This window comes from Xyrauchen texanus, chromosome 26 (assembly GCF_025860055.1).
Source record: "Xyrauchen texanus isolate HMW12.3.18 chromosome 26, RBS_HiC_50CHRs, whole genome shotgun sequence".
Taxonomy (NCBI): Eukaryota; Metazoa; Chordata; class Actinopteri; order Cypriniformes; family Catostomidae; genus Xyrauchen; species Xyrauchen texanus.
Genome location: NC_068301.1, coordinates 38,440,986 through 38,453,231, shown reverse-complemented (window position 1 = coordinate 38,453,231; position 12,246 = coordinate 38,440,986). Strand labels below are relative to the sequence as shown.

At 39.1% G+C, this 12,246-nt stretch overlaps 1 long non-coding RNA gene across 1 annotated transcript; it reads right to left on the bottom strand.

The window, feature by feature from the left end:
* On the bottom strand, window positions 1-6,669 carry LOC127619512 (uncharacterized). Its single transcript, XR_007967567.1, has 3 exons — window positions 1,103-6,669; window positions 769-843; window positions 1-170 (listed from the first exon to the last, which is right to left on the bottom strand). It is a non-coding gene; the product is annotated as an uncharacterized LOC127619512 (long non-coding RNA).
* Between the last annotated feature and the right edge of the window lie 5,577 nt (window positions 6,670-12,246).

Sequence of the window (12,246 nt, the reverse complement as noted above, 5' to 3'; positions counted from 1 at the left end):
CATGAACATGTATGTAACACATTTGAATAAAAATCAAGCAACTTTACAATTACAATTATATGAAATTAACTTCTTTTTTTTTTTCTCAAGCCGTCTCAATTCCCCCATCTTAGAATTCACTGCAAACCCCAAAGCTCCTCTGAACACATTGGGAAACTTCTTCACTGCCACTGTAAGAGACAAAAATCACAGCTATATTTTAAAGGGATGGTTCACCCAAAAAAGAAAATTCTGTCATTAATTACTCATCCTTGTGTTGTTCCAAACCCATAAAACTTAATTTGTGTTCATCTTCGAAACACAAATTAAGATATTTTAATGAAATTTGAGAGATTTCTGTCCCACCATTGACAGTCCACGCCAATTTAACTACCAATTTAATGCTTCAAAAAGTTAAGTCATAAAAAATCTTCATTTGTGTTTTTGAAGATGACTTAAAGTCTTACAGGTTTGGAACAACATGAGGGTGAGTAAATTATGAAATTGTTTTCATTTTTTGGTTGAACTAATCCTTTAACTGAATTTTTCTAGTAAATGTTCCTTTCACCAACTCTGTATCCAAAATCAAATACTTATCTACTATACAGTATTCGAAAAACAGTATGCCAACATGGTAGTATGTCCGAATTCATAGTATTTAAAAAAATAAATTAAAATGTAATTCATATAGTACATACATTTTTAATGGTTGTGAAGTAAATTCAAATACAAATGTAGTACCTACTCAAACAGTATGCGATTTCGGACGCACAGCAACTCTTGACTTACCACATAGTGCTGCCATGGTGTCCTTGTCAAGGGCATTCCTTCTCTCTGCACCACAGTCAGTTTTACTCATTCCTCCTACAAAAGACAATACACGATACATGAACATTTGAATAGGACAGAAGGCATGCACCATTGTCTTCAAACTAGTTTTACATTTCCAAATATTTTTGTTCACCTTAAGAGAGGAACTGAAGAAAAATAACTATAGGTATGCTGGATTTGAAAGTTATTTTTATGGGTATGTTTTGGACAGTAAAGAAAATAATGAAGGAGAGGTAGAATTAGCCTTTTTATAAACTACTCAGAATATGACCTGGCCTTCAAAACTGTTTACCTTTCAAATTGCTGTGGATCAGAATCTCCAGTGGGAAGGAGGCCATTGAAGTGACTGTTTGGGTCTGCAGGGTAGAAGTCCATTGATGCTTTTTATACCTGTGCCATGTGCTAACTCCACCTGTGGTTGTGATCACATAAAAAGATATTTACAATATACATTATTTTCAAATAAATTATTTAAAACTCATTTAAGTTTTTATTCAGCCATTTCACCCAGAAATGCATAACAAATCTGTATGTACAGACCTAAATCCTCAGCAAAAAGTACTTACATAATTAGCATCACTGCAACACTAATAAAAGTAAAAATGACAAACAAATTATAAAATTAAATGTTATTACAGACAGACAGTTTACAGACAGGAAGAGCTTACCTACAAACATTTACACACTTTATTAAGAATTAACAAAGCATTGACACCAATGTAACTGCACAATGTATTTTTGCAAGGTGAAAACAAAATACTTACTTTGGGTAGGGCTGGGCGATATGGCCTAAAAATAAAATCTCCGATTTTATTTTTTTTAATTCGATTTACGATTTTTTCCCGATTTTCCCATCTACTTATTAAGGAAATCAATACGACAAACGGCAGACAACTTAAAGCAAATTTTGCTTTTATTTAATCAAAAGCAAGACAAATGTAACCCCCATTTCTGGGATGAAGTTTCTTGGGAACAAACTTCCCACTCTCACCGGTAGCCATGTTGTCGCTTGCTGTATGCTGTTGCCGTTTCGTGTGTGCTATGATGTTGTTGTTGTCGCTTGCCATACTGCTATGTGAAACTAACGCTACGGATGCTCCGGGGAGCCAAAAATGCGCGATTACACAAAAACTCGATTTACTTATTTTTTAAATCGCCCGCAACAAAAAATTCGAATTAATTCATTGAATCGATTTTTCGCCCAGGCCTAACTTTGGGAGAACCAGACAGAGAAGCCTTGGATGGAGCCTTTGGCACCTGTGAAGCAGAATATTGATAGATTAAAAACAATACACATAACACTGAGCATCATAAAATCTTTGTAGAAGTGTCAGAATTAGAGATGCACCGATTGCAATTTTCTTGGCCGATTCCGATTTTTTTGCAAGTGTGACCTGCCGATACCGATTTTTTCCGATTTTCTTTCAAAGAACTATTAATGACCACATATACAAACAAAATCTACCTTTCTTCAATGCAACATTTTATTTACAAAATAAAATAAATTATTATACATTACAATTTCCCCCAAACTGCACTAAGTTACAGGATCTTCTCTCACTTAAACAACTGTCAAAATAAAGTGCTCTGTGACTGGAAAGAGGTAGAAATAACAATTAACTGCAAATGAGTTGCTTTATATAACAGATGTCATTTTCCACTATTTTTATAAATGGACCTTTTTCTCTTTATTACTCGTCTAACAAAACAATTCCAAAGATCTGAAAAACTGAAGTGTCCAATACGCTCAACTTACGTTAGATGTCCAAATATCAGTTGTAAATACCGTTTTTCTCGGGAGTCTCCCATTTTGTTATTTTTCCCAAAAAACACTTCAGTAATTTGTATGGCCTAAACCACGTTATATGAATAATCGCATCAATATATTATTCCAAGGTGGTCCAGTTACCAGATCTTGAATGAAACGCATCCTACTCACACAATCGACACATCATACACATTACAAATCATTTGTGACCTCAACCTGGCAACCAAAACCCATTTGCGCTGTTGATATCTGTGCAGGCAGTAGACGCGGTATGTTAAATCAAGCATCACTGATAGATGGGAGGAGAAGACTCAGCTGGTGCACCGGTGAAAAAAACAAAATATACATGTACATTTAACAACAGCTCAGATGGAAGAATTGAATTTCATATCCCGAAGCCATATCGACAATACCCACGCCTTTTGCAATGTGTGTCGCACTGATTTTAATATCGGACACGGTGAGGAAAAATTACGTTACTCGGCACATTAAATCACAACGGCACAATTTGTATGTATTTATCCTGCCTCTGCCATCCAGCACCCCCCTTCCTCTCTCCCGGATTTGTGTACCCAAATGTTGACAGATAACAGACTGCGTGTGTGACATTACACGAGATTAAACAACTCGGGCAACGTGACGTCGGAAAGTACCTCTTCTGTATCGAGGAAATTTATCCGATTTCTGATCCCTCTGTCCTCAACTATGGAGAACAGCTGGTCATCCAGGGCCATGAATTCCATAATTTTCCTTGTAATTGCTTTGGTCTTTTCGCTGCTCATTCCAAGGAATGATAGGAGAGGCTGCTGACTTGTGGCTGGCTCTGAGCTCTGGCTAGCTTTAGCCGCTTTCACTTTTTAGCTTCTTTTTTTAAAATGGGCATTTTCAGCTGGGTGATGGTGTTATAAATGTCTACTTTGGCCTTACAATTATTACACATTTCGAACTTTATGTATTCTTCACTCACAGTGAAGATCTTCCACGGCAATTACATGTTTACGTGCGGCTGTGATGTTATTGCCTGCGCCGCTGGCAACAAAACGGTCCGGCTTGGAATCGGAAAGACGTGAGGCTGGAAAATTGGCTAATTCCGGTCCCTGGCCAGTCGATCGGTGCATCTCTAATCAGTATATCAGAACTTTGCCCAACTATCTAAACATTACTGCTTGTAAGTCATGTGACTTATATTTTGATGGATGTATGATGTGAATACACCCATAAAATGCAAGTGAATATGAGTTTCATGTTCTGAAAAAGACAGAAAAAGCTTAATTGTAACCATAAGACTCCAGTAGTTTAATAAATGTGTTCTGAAGCAAATGCCTTCATGATTTTGGGTGAGAACAGACCAAAACATTCCTCCAAAATATACCTCTACTATAAATCGTGACATCAGCAATCAATTTCATGATCATGATTAATTAAATAACTTCCTGGTTCTACCTAGAACTGTATGTCTACAGTGCATCTGGAAAGTATTCACAGCGCTTCACTTTTCCACATTTTATGTTATGTTACAACCTTATTACAAAATGGATTAAATTCATTATTTTCCTCAAAATTCTGTAAACAATACTCCATAATGACAACATGAAAGAAGGTTGTTTGAAATCTTTGCAAATTTACTAAAAATAGTAAAAATTGAGCTCAGGTGCATCCTGTGTCCACTGATCATCCTTGAGATGTTTCTACAACTTGATTGGAGTCCACCTGTGGTAAATTCAGTTGATTGGACATGATTTGGAAAGGCACACACCTGTCTATATAAGGTCCCACAGTTAACAGTGCCTGTCAGAGCACAAACCGAGCCATGAAGTTCAAGGAATTGTCTGTGGACCTCTGAGACAGGATTGTATCGAGGCACAGATCTGGGGAAGGGTACAGAAAAATGTCTGCAGCATTGAAGGTCCCAATGAGCACAGTGGCCTCCATCATCCATAAATGGAAGAAGTTTGGAACCACCAGGACTCTTCCTAGAGATGGCCGCCCTGCCAAACTGAGTGTTCAAGGGAGAAGGGACTTAGAGAGGTGACCAAGAACCCGATGGTCACTCTGACAGAGCTGCAGTGTTTCTCTGTTGAGAGAGGAGAACCTTCCAGAAGAACAACCATCTCTGTTTGCCAAAAGGCACCTGAAGGACTCTCAGACCATGAGAAACAAAATTTTCTGGTCTGATGAAACAAAGATTGAACTCTTTGACCTGAATGGCAAGGGTCATGTCTGGAGGAAACAGGCACCGCTCATCACCTGGCCAATACCATCCCTACAGTGATCCCAACACTAACCTTTTTCTTAGCTGCTGGTTCCTCTCTCATCTCTGCGGCCTCTATGAGATTCATTGAAGGTTTACTCTTTCTCTTCAGTGTCTGACTTGGGTAGCTGTTCTTCAATTTCCTTAAGTTTCATTTGTAAAGTTCTTTCCCTTTCTGAGGAGGTAGAATAATGCTAAAAGGCTAATTGTTGTAGTACCTCACAACTACATACTATTAACTAACGTTAACTAAAAAAATAAATAACAAAATGAATAGTTTACTGACGTCTTTTTATAAATCTACAAGCGGTATACAGAATAATAGAGGATAATATAAGAGTATTATATTGGAAATAGCATAATAAAAATAGGTACCTGCTATCTTGATGATGGAGCCCTCATAGGCCGGCCAACAACCCCCCTTTCGGCTCCACTCCACCAAGTAAACGTAATTTTCCTCCATACCCGCTGTGTATTCATCCTCATAAAATTTTCTAATATGTTCAGTGGGCAGAATTGAGAACTTTTCATCCTCCACCCATTTAATTAACACGAACATAATCGGCTTGTGTCTTCCAGCGTGTGGTCACGGTCGGAATTCGCGCCTCAGGCAACGGTTATTTAGGTTTTTTTTTTTTTTTTAAATGACGTAATCAGTCTGCTTTTTTAATGAACAGAAATTTTGATATTTTGTTTTCCTTTGCACTTACATAAATTTTTTTAGGATTCTTTAAGCATTTTATTTTTTATTTTTTTAATCTAATTATGTCTCTAACGTCACAAGACAATGTGCATGCGCAGACTGTGCTGCGTGCACGCATTAACGTACGGATCCTGCAATCATTAAAGTGTATCCCTTAATTAATTAATGTAAAAAATTTAAGTGTATATAGCAATTTTGTGCATCGTGGTTCCTTTTCAAAATGTCATATCATACAAATACACTGTTATCATTAAATGTCCTACTGTATCCCTGACAGTTAATGTAAAAGTCAACTTTGTTCCCCCACACAAAGTTAATATGTGTGGGGGAATGCAAAAAAATGTCAGTGGGCACTCTTACATGTGAAGATCCTATACATTGTCTAAATTTAGGTCAGACAATAGGGGGTTAAGTTGGCCATTTTTTTACAAGTTACTACAAAGCATGACACACCTGTAGCAAATTAATATGTGGATCATATCAAGTGATAAATATATTGGAACCTTTAAGAAGCCTGTTTGATACAGAAATTGTGTATCCCGGTCTAAATAAAGTGCCTTCATAAAGTTGAATATATGTGTGTGTTGTCTTTATCCAGAGGACCTCCACATAGCATAGGAATTTGACATGACAGGATCCCAAATTGTGGTTTGTATTCTGTTGCAGAGGATTCAAACATGTAATTTCCAAATAAGGAATCATCTGAGACAGTAAAGCAAACGGATACAAAACAAAGAATGCATGAAATACATTACTATTAACATTTTATTTCATATGACTCCTTTTTGTAAAATGTAACTGTCTTCCAGATGTACAACACTTGGTGTTATGCAACTGCTACAGCAACAAAAACAAAATATAGCTGCAAGCAGCGATGGCGGGCCCAAGCCGGTGGCACCGCCACCCCCGTGCCTTTAGGGTCGCTGCTGGCACCGCTACCCCCGTGCCTTTAGGGTCGCTGTGCACGATGGGCAATAACGTAACCTCGCTTTGACCGTCGAGAAGACGTGTGCTGTAGAGCTCGCATCAGCGTGGGCTCTGCAAAAGTGCGCATGGAGGGCACATATCAACCACAAAGTATGCGTGAGCACCCTTCTGATACCTAAAATGAAAAATGAGACACCCTACGGTCTCATGGAGTTAATGGACACACGAAATATGTACACAAGACTGAAAATTCATATGAAGTGTGCCATTTGGGACAGGGCCTATGACCGTGAACCACAATAGTCACATCTATGAGGTAATTCAAATGTAGAATAATTTTTGATGTCATAGGTCAATATCTTTTGCAGCACTTAAACGTGTTAATCCAGAAGGCCAGTATTTATCCGGAGGTCTCTGTACATGTTTATTAATGTAATTATAATTTACGCACTGCTGAAGTTTCATCGAGATCAGTTAATGTATGCAGAAGTTATATCACACTTCCTTGCTTTAATGCTACCTTTATGTGCTTTTTGGAGCTTCAAAGTTCATTTGCTATGTGTTCCACATTCAAACCAAAATATCTGACTGTCTGTTGGTCGGAGCTAATGACTGTAAATTAGAAAGTTGTTCGGCTTGACGAGAACAATATACACGCCGAGTTTTGTAACTGTAGATAGAACTAAGTTATAACACACTTCATGTGTCCTTTTTTAGTCATAAATTACTTTCCTCGCCACGGCAAAAACGTTAGAGATATCAAAAATCCGTCGGCAATGTAGCATCCTCAATGTCTTGACTTCATGCTGACCGAGTTTGGTGGCGATTGGATTAATTCTCTAGGAGGAATATATATAATTCCAGAGCATGTGTTTCCAAACAACCAATAATAGCCGACTTCCTGTTGGGCTGGCGTAAAACTTAGAGCACGAAAGTTGTTCGGCCCGATGAGATATAGAAGTGTACCGAGTTTCATATTATTACATGCAAGCATGTTTGATATATGGACAAGTGTTCGAATCCCATTCCAGGTGTCGCTGTCGAGCCCCCTGCCACACCCGGTACCAGCTTCAGCCCGGCCCTGATGGCCGCGGGTTCTGACCCTTGTGCAAAGTTTCAAGAGTTTTCGAGCACGTTAAGGGCCCCAAAAGTCCCAGAAACCTTGAAAAACAATGAAACAATCAAAAGCAAATCTCACCCAACAGAGAACCCTCCTCCCCCCCCCACACACACACAAAAAATTTGGCAGGGCCATTCTGTCTGTCAGAGAGACACAGAGAGAAAAAACACTGAACGGGAGGGGTCACTCAGAGAGAAAAATTGAAAGAAATCCACATTCAAACCACAATATCTGACATTCTGTTGGTCGGAGCTAATGACTGTAAATTAGAAAGTTGTTCGGCTTGATGAGAACAATATACACGCCGAGTTTTGTAACTGTAGATAGAACTAACTAAGTTATAACACACTTCATGTGTCCATTTTAGTCCTAAATCAATTTCCTCGCCACGGCCAAACCGTTCGAGATATCAAACATCCGTCCGAATGTAGCATCCTTAATGTCTTGATTTCATGCCGACCGAGTTTGGTGGCGATTGGATTCATTCTCTAGGAGGAATATATATAATTCCAGAGCATGTCTTTCCAAACAACCCATAATAGCCGACTTCCTGTTGGGCTGGCGTAAAACTTAGAGCACGAAATTTGTTCGGCCCGATGAGATCTACAAGTGTACCGAGTTTCATATCATTACATGCAAGCATGTTTGATATATGGACAAGTGTTCAAATCCCATTCCAGGGGGCGCTGTCGAGCCCCCCTGCCACGCCCGGGTACCATCTTCGGTCCGACCCTGATGGCCGCGGGTTCCGACCCGTGTGCAAAGTTTCAAGAGTGTTCAAGCACGTTAAGGGCCCCAAAACCATGTTGAAAAACAAAAATAAAAGCATTTTCACTCTTCAGCAAAATCAGCACCCTCCCCCCAGACACAGAGAGACGTAGGGTCAGTGAGAGAGGGAGAGAAAATTCTCCAAAACATCCACATTCAAACCAAAATAGCTGACTTTCTGTTGGTCTGAGCTAATGACTGTAAATTAGAAAGTTGTCCGGCTCGATGAGAACAATATAATTACTGAGTTTTGTGACTGTGGGTCAAAGTGTAAAGCAACCCCCCCACTTTTGTCAAAAGGTGGCGCTACTGAGCCCAGGCACCACGCCCGTTTCTGAAACTTTGCACATGTCTACTGGCTAAAAAATGTGATGTGTCTGTTGAGTTTCATGCAATTTCAAGTATGCTAAGAGTCTCAAAAGCATCAAAAAAGAATATTCAAGTTTGAAGCGTTGCCACGACAACAGTTTTTAAGATATCAATAATCCTTTCACACGTCTACATCTGCCGTGTGTTTACATTATACACATAAAGTTTTAAGTAAATTGGGTAAAAATAAGAGGGTGATTTCAAAGCATATTGAAAGTGACACACTTCCTTCTGCCAGTTGGTGGCGCTATAACTTTGACTCACAATAGTCACATCCATGCGATCGGCCTCTTACAGCAAACACACTGCTGAAGTTTCATCGAGATCAATTAATGTATGCAGAAGTTATAACACACTTCCTGTTTCTCTTTTCGTGCCATCATTTCGTTTCCTCGCCATGGCCAAACCGTTCGAGATATCAAAAATCCGCTGACCAATTTTTCATCCTCAATGTCTTGACTTCATGCTGACTGAGTTTCGTGGCGATTGGTGGAATTCTCTAGCAGGAGTATTTCACATTCCATTGTATGCGTTTTCCAAAAACCCTAAATAGACGATTTCCAGTTGGCCTGAGGTAAAAAGTAAAAGTATGAAGGATATATGAAATGATGAGATCTATATGTGTACCAAGTTTCATATTATTACATGCAAGCGTGTTTGATTTATGGACCAAGTTTTCGGACCCTGTTCCAGGGGGCGCTGTCGAGCCCCCCTGCCACACCCGGGTACCAGCTTCAGCCCGGCCCTGATGGCCGCGGGTTCTGACCCGTGTGCAAAGTTTCAAGAGTTTTTGAGCACGTTAAGAGCCCCAAAAGTGCCCCAATAGTCGTAAAAAAAATAATAATAATAAATATAGCTGCGAGCAGCGATGGCGGGCCCAAGCCGGTGGCACCGCCACCCCCGTGCCTTTAGGGTTGCTGTGCACGATGAGCAATAATGTAACCTCGCTTTGACCGTCGAGAAGATGTGTGCTGTAGAGCTCGCATAAGTGTGTGCTCTGCAAAAGTGCGCATCGAGGGCACATATCGACCACAAAGTATGCGTGAGCACCCTTCTGATACCTACATGGAGTTAATGGACACATGGAATAAGTACACAAGACTGAAAATTCATATGAAGTGTGCCATTTAGGACAGGGCCTATGACCGTGAACCACAATAGTCACATCTATGAGATAATTCAAATGTAGAATAATTTTTGATGTCATAGGATGTCATAGGTCAATATCTTTTGCAGCACTTAAATGTGTTAATCCAGAAGGCCAGTATTTATCTGGAGGTCCTTGTACAGGTTTATCAATGTAATTATAATTTACGCTTATGTGTTCCTATGATATGCAATGGAAATACATTTTTATGTTTAACATGGGTGTATTCACAATACATAGCATACGATATAATATCTTAAGATTATTTATCATTATGTTAAGTACATCACACAAATGTGACTGTATTCACCTGTAATGTCTCCAATAAGTACAGTATATTGGCCTGTATGGCCATGATATATTGCCTTAGCTAGACTTTAGCTAACCTATTACATTAGCTAGTAGCTCATGAGTCATGAATGTTAGCAAGACACAAGTTAACTATATTTGCTTTTGGCTAATTAGCTGTATAGTCGAGGCACTGTACACGCACGCTGAGGGAGGGAGGGAGGCGGCAGGCATCGACAAAATCTCATCTACCGACCTGATGTTTTGATTTTTTATTTAATAAATATATTTGTTTGACAGGAAGCTGTAGTAAACAGGAATATATATATTAATTTATTTATTAAAAAATAAACACCCCAGAAAAAAGGGCACTAATTTCTCTCGAGGAAGAAAAGGGCAGGTGCTCAAGCCCCTTTGATGTCTATGTGTGCACGTGCCTGAGGGTGAGTAAATGATGAGAGAAATATATTTTTGGGGTAAACTCATTTTATTTGAAAGACTATCTAGGTACATAATAACACTGCATTGCTGTGACTGTTTATAAATTTCAAAATGTACAAGCTCACACTTTAAATGGTCAGTGCTTTGATTTTTAAATCATTAAAATAGCAACAGATCAGAGAAGAAAAATGGAGATTGAGTGATTATTTTTACATTTTACATGCCATTCAAAAACGTGGCATTTTACAGCGTAAGAGAGAAATTAAAAAACTTAAAATAATACCATTTGTACTTTTCAATGACTTGTCTATGTTCAGGGCGAAGGCTAAATTGTTACTGTCTCTTTAAGAGGGTTTTATCGCATGTTACGATATTCAAGGCACAGTTCAGTTTAATCTTTTGAGAACTGAGAAGTATCATTATTTTCGTTTTGTGCCGTGCTTGTTGCATCTGTATTCATTGTGAGACGATAAAATACAGACTGCGTGGAATGGCTGATTTTGTTCACTTGAATTTTGTGACGTGTTTCAGAAAGATTATCGCGAAGACAGAGACAGCGCAGCCGGTTTATTTTCTTTATTTTACAAAAGCACAAGGTTTTGTTGTTATTTTAAGTGTACACAAATAAAAGTACGACTTTCATAGTTTGTGATGATGTATTAAATCAGTATGGGCACAAATAACGCAGTATTTTGTTTAAGTTGTTTCCGCTGTTTCGAGAGAAAAATATAGCAGGACGTCATCTGGAATAATGCCAGAATTTAATATAATTATACCAGATTTCTTTCTCAACTGTTTGTTCACTTGAGACATAACAGACTCCTCAATATATCATGTATTTTTACACTTTGTTGTATGAAATTGTCCGTTCAGACGCAAGCAGCAGGCGTTCGAGCGAAGCGTTAGACACGCACGCTGCTCGATCGCTGTGTCACTCAATCTGCTCGCAAACATGTATTTGAGTTGTTTTCACATTTGTTGAGTTGAATAGTGTAAAATCGCTTGAATGTTCAAACAGGCAAACATTGTATACAACCGACAAACCTTCGTGGAAGATGCGAGCAAAGTTGAAAAGGCAACTTTAAATCGCAACGCCAATTAACTCTCCTCTCTCGCTCGAGCTTAAAGCCAAAATGTTCCCACACCGGAGCTGAAGATTGCGGCTTTGAAATCAATTCCATGTTGGACTCGTTCTTCCTAACTGGCTCGCTGAAGATGTCACGAAACAGAACACTTTAAAATGCAGTTGGTTCACGCCTTCTCTTCACCTGACGGTGTCCGCTCTCTCTCTCTCTGTGTGTGTGTGTGTGTGTGTGTGTGTGTGTGTGTGTGTGTGGACACGCTGCCTGAGCCCCGCCTCCGACACAGAGTGCAGACAAGATGACAGAGGCAGCGCGATCAACTAAAATGTTGGTGACATTCATTTTAATGTAAAAATGAATCTGATTATTATTTTTAATAATAAAACAAATGATCAGTTGCAATATATCGCGGCACCAAAAATGATCGCGCTCATTTCCATATATCGTGCGATAAGTCGATATATTGACTATCGCGACAGCTCTAGTCAGACAACCCTAAAACAACATCATACTCGGATCTTGATACGTTAGGATCGATAAGCCCATCCCTACTTTCTTTAGACATATGTTTC